Source organism: Solanum tuberosum, unplaced genomic scaffold (genome assembly GCF_000226075.1).
Source record: "Solanum tuberosum cultivar DM 1-3 516 R44 unplaced genomic scaffold, SolTub_3.0 scf00298, whole genome shotgun sequence".
NCBI classification, from domain to species: domain Eukaryota; kingdom Viridiplantae; phylum Streptophyta; class Magnoliopsida; order Solanales; family Solanaceae; genus Solanum; species Solanum tuberosum.
This window is the reverse complement of record NW_006239219.1, coordinates 540,839-550,782: the sequence shown is the minus strand read 5'-3', so window position 1 is coordinate 550,782 and position 9,944 is coordinate 540,839.

The window sequence follows — 9,944 nt, the reverse complement described above, 5'->3', positions numbered from 1 at the left end:
GCAGAAGTTTATGCCAAGTTATATATTCAGGAGGTGGTAAGACTTCATGGAGTTCCAGTCTCCATTATTTCAGATAAAGGTGCACAATTTATTGCACAATTCTGGAAATCATTTCAGAAAGGTTTGGGTTCAAAGGTGAACTTAAGTACTACCTTTCATCCTTAAACTGACGGACAAGCAGAGGGCATTATTCAGACATTAGAAGATATGTTGAGGGATTGTGTGATTGATTTCAAAGGAAATTGGGATGATCACCTACCTCTCATTGAGTTTGCTTACAACAACAGTTATCACTCGAGCATCCAAATGGCTCCTTATGAAGCTCTTTATGGGAGAAGATGCAGATCTCATATTGGATGGTTTAAAGTTGGTGAACCAGGGTTGATAGAACCAGATTTAGTTCATCAAGCTATGGAGAAGGTGAAAGTAATTCAAGAGAGATTGAAAATAGCACAGAGTCGTCAGAAATCCTACATTGATGTTAGGAGAAGGGCGTTAGAGTTCGAGGTAGATAATTGGGTATATTTAAAAGTTTCACCCATGAAGGGTGTTATGAGGTTTGGTAAGAAGGGGAAGCTTAGTCCCCGGTATATTGGACCTTATAGAATAGCCAAGATGATTGGCAATGTAGCTTATGAGTTGGATCTACCAGAGGAATTAGCAGCGGTTTATCCGGTGTTTCACATCTCCATGTTGAAGAAATACATGGGCGATCCTTCATTGATCATATCAACTGGAAATATTGAGATCAAGGACAACTTATCGTATGAGGAGATTCCGGTTCAGATCCTAGATCGCCAAGTTCGCAAGTTGAAGACTAAGGAAGTGTCATTAGTCAAAGTCCTTTGGAGGAACCAATTTGTTGAAGAAGCTACTTGGGAAGCTGAAGAGGATATGAAGAAGAGATATCCACAACTCTTTGAAACTGGAGAAAATGCAGACCAAAGGTACTAATTTTCTTCTTAATACTATCTAAATTATGAGTGACCGTGTTGTTTGTTTGAAATTGCTTCTGGGATGTTTGAACTTGATGTTACCACCCTTAGTTTAGTAAGAGTAAATCTCATTCGATGATGAATGTTCCTAAGGGGGAGATATTGTAACATCTCCCAACTACAAAGAACTAGAAGGAAGTTTAAAATTTGGAAATAGTTATTTTTGGAAAGTATAAGGAAATCTGGAAAATTTTAAACAAGTTACAGTGAGTATTTTTGGTCAACTACAAACGACCATAACTCCTACCTCATGATGAGTTAGGTGTAGTTCCAGATATGGTTGGAAAGCTCTGGGAATGATCTTTCTAACGCCGCTAAGTTTATGCGATTCTGAGTTGGTATGAGTGAGTTATGCCCTTTGGAAGTAGGGTTGTTCGAATTAGGAAATGTCCAATACGAATTTTTGAAGGGTAATTTGGTCTTTTCCTTACCCGATTAATTAAATCCGTTATAGTAAATTAAGTGGCGTCAAAAACTGAGTTAGTTCAGTTTACCATTTTGAAAAATAGAGCTAGGGCTTTTGGAGAAAGAACGCAAAAGAAAGAAGAAGAGGAAAAGCAAGATTCGCCAAGAACAATCGATTTTGGTCGTGGATTCGCAAAGGAATTGATCCTACAAGGTATGTGAGTCTCTCATAGCGTTGGGTTCATCCACCCACGTGCCAAGCATGTTTAATTCAGTGAGATTCGTCCTAGAAGAGTTGGAAAATTGATGTTCTTGCCAAATATTCTTGAATTCGAATGTTGTTAGCGAAGTAGGACGAATTCAGAAGTTTATGAGATCCTTGCATTGAGTTTTAGGGGTTGCTTTTGGAGTTTAGGTTTTCTTGAGTATACATGTTGGGCATCGGGATTTAAAACGAATTTGAGTAAGATAATCGAATTAGGTGGTTTGAGGACTGAAAAACGAAGAAGGAAAAAATCGAGTAAGGTTCATGAAAAAAGTCCGCGTCGCGGACTTGTTCCCCCAGTGAACAAAAATCTGCTCCGCGTCACGGAGAGTACGCGGACTCCACTGTCTCAAATTTTAATTTCGCAAATAATTATTTAGGAACACCTCCGCGTCGCGGACTTGTTCCAAGACGGTGATTTCGTAACTTTTCTCGAGTTTAGCTATTCGAAATCATTCCTCAACATCAAGAGATCTTTCCTATCACAAATCATAATCCTTGAATCCATAATTCAATTCAAGGAAAGTTAAGAGTCAATTCAAAGAAAGTCAAGAGTCAAGTCAAGTGAAGTCATCAAAGTTTCAAGGGTCTTTTACAAATGTTTTAACTTTGTTTTGAGACTAAAAGTTTCAAGTTAAGCTAAGATTAAAGAGTTGAGTTCATTTCTCAAAGAAGCTATAAGGGAACTAAGTATTACCTAAGAGTTTATAAATGTTTTCACATTTGAGCAAGAAAAGGGAACATCGATTCCAAGAGAGCTTTTAAGCTAAAGTTTTGAGTAATTATCTCAAACCACATAAAGAAGTTATTTTAAAACATATGAGCTAAGTATATTTTTAGGAGTAGTATTAAGCACCGATATGGGGATGTGAGTTCATATTAACTCAAGTCTCCATAAACCATGTACCCATCATGGGTATTAATGAGTCATACTTTTAGATGATCACATAAGTTAAGCTAGTGGATCCATTAAGTTAAGCGTTCTATATGACAGCAAAGTATAGGACAGTTCTGGCAGCATGGGCAAGACGTTGTATCACCACTTAGGCTCATAGTGGTGGTTGTCGATTAGAGAATTTCCCACAGAAAAACCATATTAGTTGTTATTGTTTATCTTTGACGAACTAAGTTGGTTGCAACTATCTTATAAGTTTTTTATATATATTGCATGTGTTTGATTTCTTTATATTTGAGTTAAGTTATTCAGAAGTTGAGAAGAGCCAGGTAAGTGTTTCCTTTCAGAATCCTTTCAAGCCTATATCTTGTTTAGCATTCCAACTCGCATACTCGTACATGCAATGTACTGATGCCAGTTGGTCTGCATCATTTTATGATGCAGACGCAGGTAACCAAGATCAGCATCTAGCGCCTCGTTGATCCAGCTTGAGCACTCAGAGTCTGTGGGTGAGCCTCCTTGTATTCCGGAGGACTCCTTTATTTGCTTTCTAGTCTTTCAGATGTTAAGATGATCAGGGGTCCTATCCCGACATCCCTCTTTGTTTAGAGGCTTCATAGACAGTTAGTAGTCAGATGTCTTTACATTATTATTTCATATGTTGAGACTTGAGTTGCCATTTTGGCCAAGTTGAATGTTGACTATTAAACATTCTGAGTTATTTCACTAAAATTATTTGAGTAAGTTCACTTTGATCATAGTAAGCATGTTTAGAGTTTTTCGCTGAGTCAGTAAGCCAAGCCAAGGGTTCACTTGAGGCCAACAATGGTCTTCGAGTGTCAGTCCCTCCCATGGTGTAGGCTCGGGGAGTGACAATGACCCAATTTGATTTTAATTTATTCCATTTTAGCCTCTTCAGTTTTAGCTTAATCCGCACATAATTTAACACCTCCAGATAAATTTATGTATGAGCATGGGACATGTTAAAGAATAAAAAAAAGTCTCACATTGGTGGTTAATGAGATAGGTGGACCCCTTATAAGGCTTGTGCAATGCTCCTCCTTTTGAGTTAGCTTTTGAGGTGTAAGCTCGGCCTAAAACCTAATTTCAGAGGACAAATAGATTTACAAATAGAGTAGTGTAATTTGGAGCAGCCGAGCAGATTGTTCATTAAAATTTACAATATAATAACAACACATAATAAAATATTTATTTTAATTTCATAAATGAAATTTAGTAAACATAATATATATGCAAATCTTATACCTATCTCAAAAATAGAAGGTTGGTTTCGAGTTTCAAAAGACTCTCAACTCAAAATTTTCCTAAAAATTTATAACAACAACATACTAAGTATAACTTCATATATAAATGACGTCTAAAAAGAATAATAACTACGCAAATCTTTCCCCTATCTTTAAAGGTACAAAAGTTATTTTCGATAACCCTTGACTGAAAATACCCTAAAAAAAGAATTTAGAGAAAACCTCGATTTTGATTGATGTCATAAAGTGTGTTGGAGGATATTTAAACATGAAATTATTCCCTTTAATTGAAATTATCACCAGAGAATTTACTTATTTATTTATTAAAAAAGTATGCATCACTACTTGAATGCATCTACCTAAATAATAAGTTGACTTTCAGTATGTATTCAATTCCCCTATAAGATGCCAATTTCAGACATACTATGAGCTCTCTAGTCTCTAGAAGAATTTAAGAAAAGTTGACTTTTAAGTTCTATCCCTACTCTAAAACATCACCATTAGGGGTGAACAAAAGAAACTTAATAAATCACATCAACTCTATAATTCAAGTCAAATATTTTTTTAATTTCAAAAATATCACGTGACTTTAAAAGATTATCTCACTCACTCAAATTTTTAGTTTTATTTTGTAAATTCAATCTAGTAAAGAAAAGAGTAAATATATACTACTTGTTAAATCGAAAGTGTAAATATACATTACTATATTTCGAAGGGAGAAATATTCGCTTAAGAGTGTATATATACATTACTATTTGTCTATTTCAAAGAGAGAAATATTATCTTTAAGTCACAAAATAAGAAGATATGTTTATCTCTTTTCCCCACCATCTAATTTTTTCTTTTTGGTTTCCCACACGATGTACCCACATTGGAGCTCCGACTAAATCCGGAGGGGTGACGCTCCCAACATAATTTCTCCATATCCAGGGCTCGAACCCGAGACCTCTGGTGAAGGGTAAAACACTCCCACCAATGCACCAGAACCCATGTTAGTTCCCCGCCATCCAATTATACAAGGTTAACACTTGTTATTGATGTATGTAAAGTAGTATCGTTTGACACGAAAGTTTAATAAAAGGTTCCAAATTAAAAATGAAACATTCCTAAGTTCCATTCTTTTTTATTCACTCAATTGATTGGTGGTCACATACAATTTGAAAGTTATCATCAAGACAAAAAGATATGATGCATCAATACACCATGAGATGCCAATTGCTGACACACAGCCCAAAATAAAAGATTTGATCTTTCTCTACTTTTTCGTTTTATTTTCTTCCTTAAATACCAACACACCAACCATCATATTCAGCTCATAACCATCACCATCATCAATCACTATAATTGATCGTTATCAATTATCTCCATTAGCATTGATGCTCACACTCATCATCGTCAATCATCATTTCAATACCTGATAATCATTCATCAATTATCACTATATATCACTAGTCATTATTATCACTATTAGTTATCATTATCTTTCACCATAATTATTAGTTGTGAAGCAGTGACCATCAATCACCAGTTTTAACAACTATTGTCAGTCATCATTGTCAGTAGTTACGCACCCACAACCACCAATGTCGACTAACACCACTCTCAATTGATATTCACAATCATCATTATTAGTCATTACCAACCGTCATATACTTTTAATAAAAAAATATTTTATTGATACAATATTAGACTAATTAGTATTATATAAATATTGAGTTAAAAGACTTTTATGCATTCAAGTGTTGAAAAAATAGATAACATAATTATTTATATTTAAATATGTATTAAGATTGACACAGTTTAATCTTAATAAAAATAAAAATGAAGCATAAGCATAAATCTCCCTCTAAGAAAAATTATGCAATAATGTAACAAATTTTGAGAAACAACTCAAATATATGCCGGAACGATCAACTACAGAAGTCATTCACATCTTGTAAGGAGACTAGTGGAGAAATATAAGAATGGGTAAAGGGACTTACATATAGAATTAGTTGACCTAGAAAAGACTTACAGTAAAATCCTAAGAGAAGTCCTATAGAGATGCTCGGAGACTGAAGATATATGTATGGCTTACATTATGACAATGAACGATATGTATGATAAAGTCAAGATCCTGATAAGAATTGTGGAAGAAGACTCGAAGTACTTTCAAGTCAAGATGGGGTTGCACCATGAATCAATGTTTAGTCCATTTCTATTTGCTTTAGTGATGGAATAATTGATGTGACATATTCAAAGTGAGGTGTTGGTATATGCTATTGTTGATAACATAGTACGGATTGATGAGACTCGCAGTAGAGTTAGTACAATATATTTGAGTGTGAATTAAGTGATGCAGTGTATGAGACAGGCATGGAAGTGAGTTTGATACACAAATTATCCCCAAGAGAGAATTTTTAAGTACCTTGGTTTTTTAATCCAAGAAAATGGAGATATTCATGATGTGTCACATATCATATTGGTGCAGTGTGGATTAAATGGAGGCTTACCTATAGAGTCTTGCAAGATAAAAAGGTAGTACTAAAACTTAAAAGTGAGTTCTACATAGAATGGTGATTAGATCGATTTTGTTGTATGAGTCAGAGTGTACTTGACCAGTCAAGAACTCTGTTCTGAAAATGAGTATGTTGAGATGTGTATGCATGTGGACATACTAGGAGAATATAAATTTAGAAATGAGAATATTCGGGACAGAATAGGAGTGACCTCTATGGTGGACAAATTGAATACTGAAGTGAGGTTGAAATGATTTGTGCATGTGAAGAGGAGATGTGTAGATACCCCAGTGAGAAAGTGTGAAAGAATGGATATAGTGAGTACGAAAAGAAGTAGAGGTAAGTCAAAAAAGTATTGGGAAAGGTGATTAGATAGGACATGACATAGCTTCAGCTTACGAGGACATGACTTTAGACAGAAGGGTATGGAGGTTGTCATTAATTAAGATATAAGATCAGTAGGTAGTTGAGTGTTGTCTTACTTTTCGACAAGATTAAGCTTAGTGGGAGTTTGCAACACTATTGGCCTTATTCATGTATTCTCTTGCTTTTAATATATGTTACCATCGATTATTTATTGTGTTTTGATTATCTTATTATTTTGATGTTGTTACTATTCCTTTTCTGAACATGTTCTTTCTACTATCATTTTTTCTTTTCATAACTATTTTGATTTGTTGTAGTTAAGACTTAAGCTGAGGGACCTCTAAAAATAGTCTCTCTATCTCCACGTAAATTATAAGACAGACTTGCGTACACTGATGAAATTTATGCCTCCGACAATTTTAATTTTTAGATATACATTAGCAGTTATTCTATGTCAAAATTTTCAACTGCACCTAAAGCTGCAGGACTAGAATCTTAATCATCCTCCACTTAAACAAGTACACCCTTTTCTTTTTGGTTGACTTATCCATGAGGGGAATTTTAATTAACTTTATTCATATGCTAAAAGAAAAAAAGAAATTTTAAGTCTCTATCTCATAATAAGTAATAACCTCTTGATTAGGAAAAGAATCTTCAATCTTTGCAACTATTAAATACTCTTAAAATATTTTTAATTAAGTGGAGTTTTGGTCACCACCACTTAATTAGTAATATGAAGTTTTTATAATGAAAAAGTATGGACAACTTTTTCTAGACAAAATAACCGACCTAATGAAATGCCTAAGTAAGCATCTTAAAACGATCAAAAGAATCACATGATGATAAGAACAAATATAATACTGTTAATTAAGGATCGGTTGGTCGATAAGTGGAGGCGGAGTCAGAATTTTCATTAAGAAAGTTTAAAATCTGAAGTAGTAAATATACTAACTAGTCTACTCCTATCAATAAGTTATGATAAGATTAATTAGTTATATTGAAACTAGTTATTTTGATATTATTATTTATTGATTGTTTGATTTGTTGTATTAAAAACAACATGCAACATGTAATTTCTAAGAAAAAAATATTATTTTTCAAAAATTACTTTTCCAATTTATTTTTAAAAAAAAATTGAAAGACTTTATGAATATTTTTATCATTTTAATTATTTTATTCTGGATATTAACTAATCCTCGTACTATTATTCTACCTTTTGATAGGTAAAAATAACTTATTCCGATAATAATAATTTGTATTAATTTTGATAAAACTCTCATAGAATTAGTAATCAAACATGAGATTATTTTTAATAATATTCAAGATAGATACTTGTCTAGCATATCAAATGAAACGATTCTCACAAGAAGAATCACAGACAACAGCGGAAAACAAGAAAGATAGAAGAAGAGACACAAGATAAGAAACAATTGGCAACTAAAGGATGTATTAAATCCAATAAACTCCAATCTAGATCCTAACAAGCACCTAATCCGGATAAATAAATAGACACAATAAGAGGAAACAAAGAGCAACCTATGGGTATGTTAAACCCAAAGACCTCACTTTGTTAATCCAACAAGAAGCACCTAACTCTTACGAAGACCTCAAGGGAATCGATATCCCAAGCAACCCCCGTTTCTAAACAAGGTTCAACAAAAGCTTTACCAAGCTTTCACTCACTCACACAAGGAGTTTAGGTTTACAACCACAATATTCAAAATCAGTCTGAGTCTAAAATGAAACTCTAAAGGCCTATTTATAGTTTTAGGCATTATTACATAGATGGGCCCAAAAATGACCCGAAATGGGCCAATGAGTGAGCCAAGTCGGGCTCGCCGTAATGGCTCGGCGATGCGCCTAGGTTCGGAAAGGAACTCTGTTCCTTGCCTTGGCTGGGAAGCTACTGGAACTTTGGGCGATGTGGGAACCATCGCCCAATCCACTTGGCGATGCGCCAATGGTCTTCAGCTCGCCTAGTGAGCAGCTTTCCCCTTTGTAGCTCCTTGGGCAGTTGGCGATCTTGGGAACCCTCGCCAAAGGGTTTTGGCGAGTCGCCGAAGTGTTCTCCAGCTTGCTGAATGGAGCACATTCTTCACTTGCTCCTCCTCACTTCGTTAGGCCTCCCAAGCTCCAAGCTATCATCCAAGCATGTTGTTGCCCAACTGGGAGCTCCTTCAAGGCATTGAACTCCCTCCTTGGCATCCATACATGCCAAACAGCCTCCATCCTTGTGAACATTCCATTGAAGCATTGAAGTTCGTGAATGGATAGCCTTGACGTAATCCATTTTACATCACCAAAACCACCCCATAATTCATTGTATTTGTTTATTGTGAATTATTATTAGATGTTAATTCTCCTATGATTTGAATTAGTGGAGAATATGTCATAGGCCAACATTTGGTGCAACGTGTTAGTATATGGATAATTTTTTGACCTACTAATTTCCACTTTTCTAACGAATAACGACCATTATTTGCTTTAGAGGGGTAAACCAATTTTTTTTATCATTTCCAAAAAAAATGAGATGGAATATAAGAATATCATTAGTAGATAAATTTAAACATATTTTTCCTCACAACATCATCCTTTCCATTATTATCCTTATATACTTTTGTTTTTAAAAAAAAAACAAATTTATTGATTGCAAAACCCATGTGTTTTAGAACAAGAATTTAAGAGTTCTTTTACATTATTTAAGTGGTGCATTTTAATGAACATAAGTGTGACCATGACAAATTTTATTTAACAGCAGAGTCAGAAATTTTTATGGCAATATTAGTTTTCTTACAAACCCTTGACAAAATATATATGGACATATTAACTTGAGGACTTTTTTAAAAAGTAAGAAAGGAAAATTGGATTAGGGTAAAGAAAAAAAATCCGCAAGATAATAAATTCCTATATATTTTGTCAAGGGCATTTAAGGAAAGTAAGAACATTGTTAACCTACATCTTCACCTTTCACGATATAATTTTCGAATGAAAGAGTTTCAATTGAACCTAGTTTTCATATCTTTAGGCTTTAGCTATACTTTCGCTCAATGTACTAAATTCCAGGTAGATACATTGAACTTTAATTGGAAATTGGAAAAAAAATATGTAGATATGTAAGTTGTAAACAAAGTTCACATACTAGCCTCCATACTTTATGGTGGATTTTTTTTTTTGGGGACACTTTTAAGACAGTATCAACTCCTTATCTAAAAAAATTATTCTTTCCTTTAATTTATTTGGGGGTGGGGGGGGGGG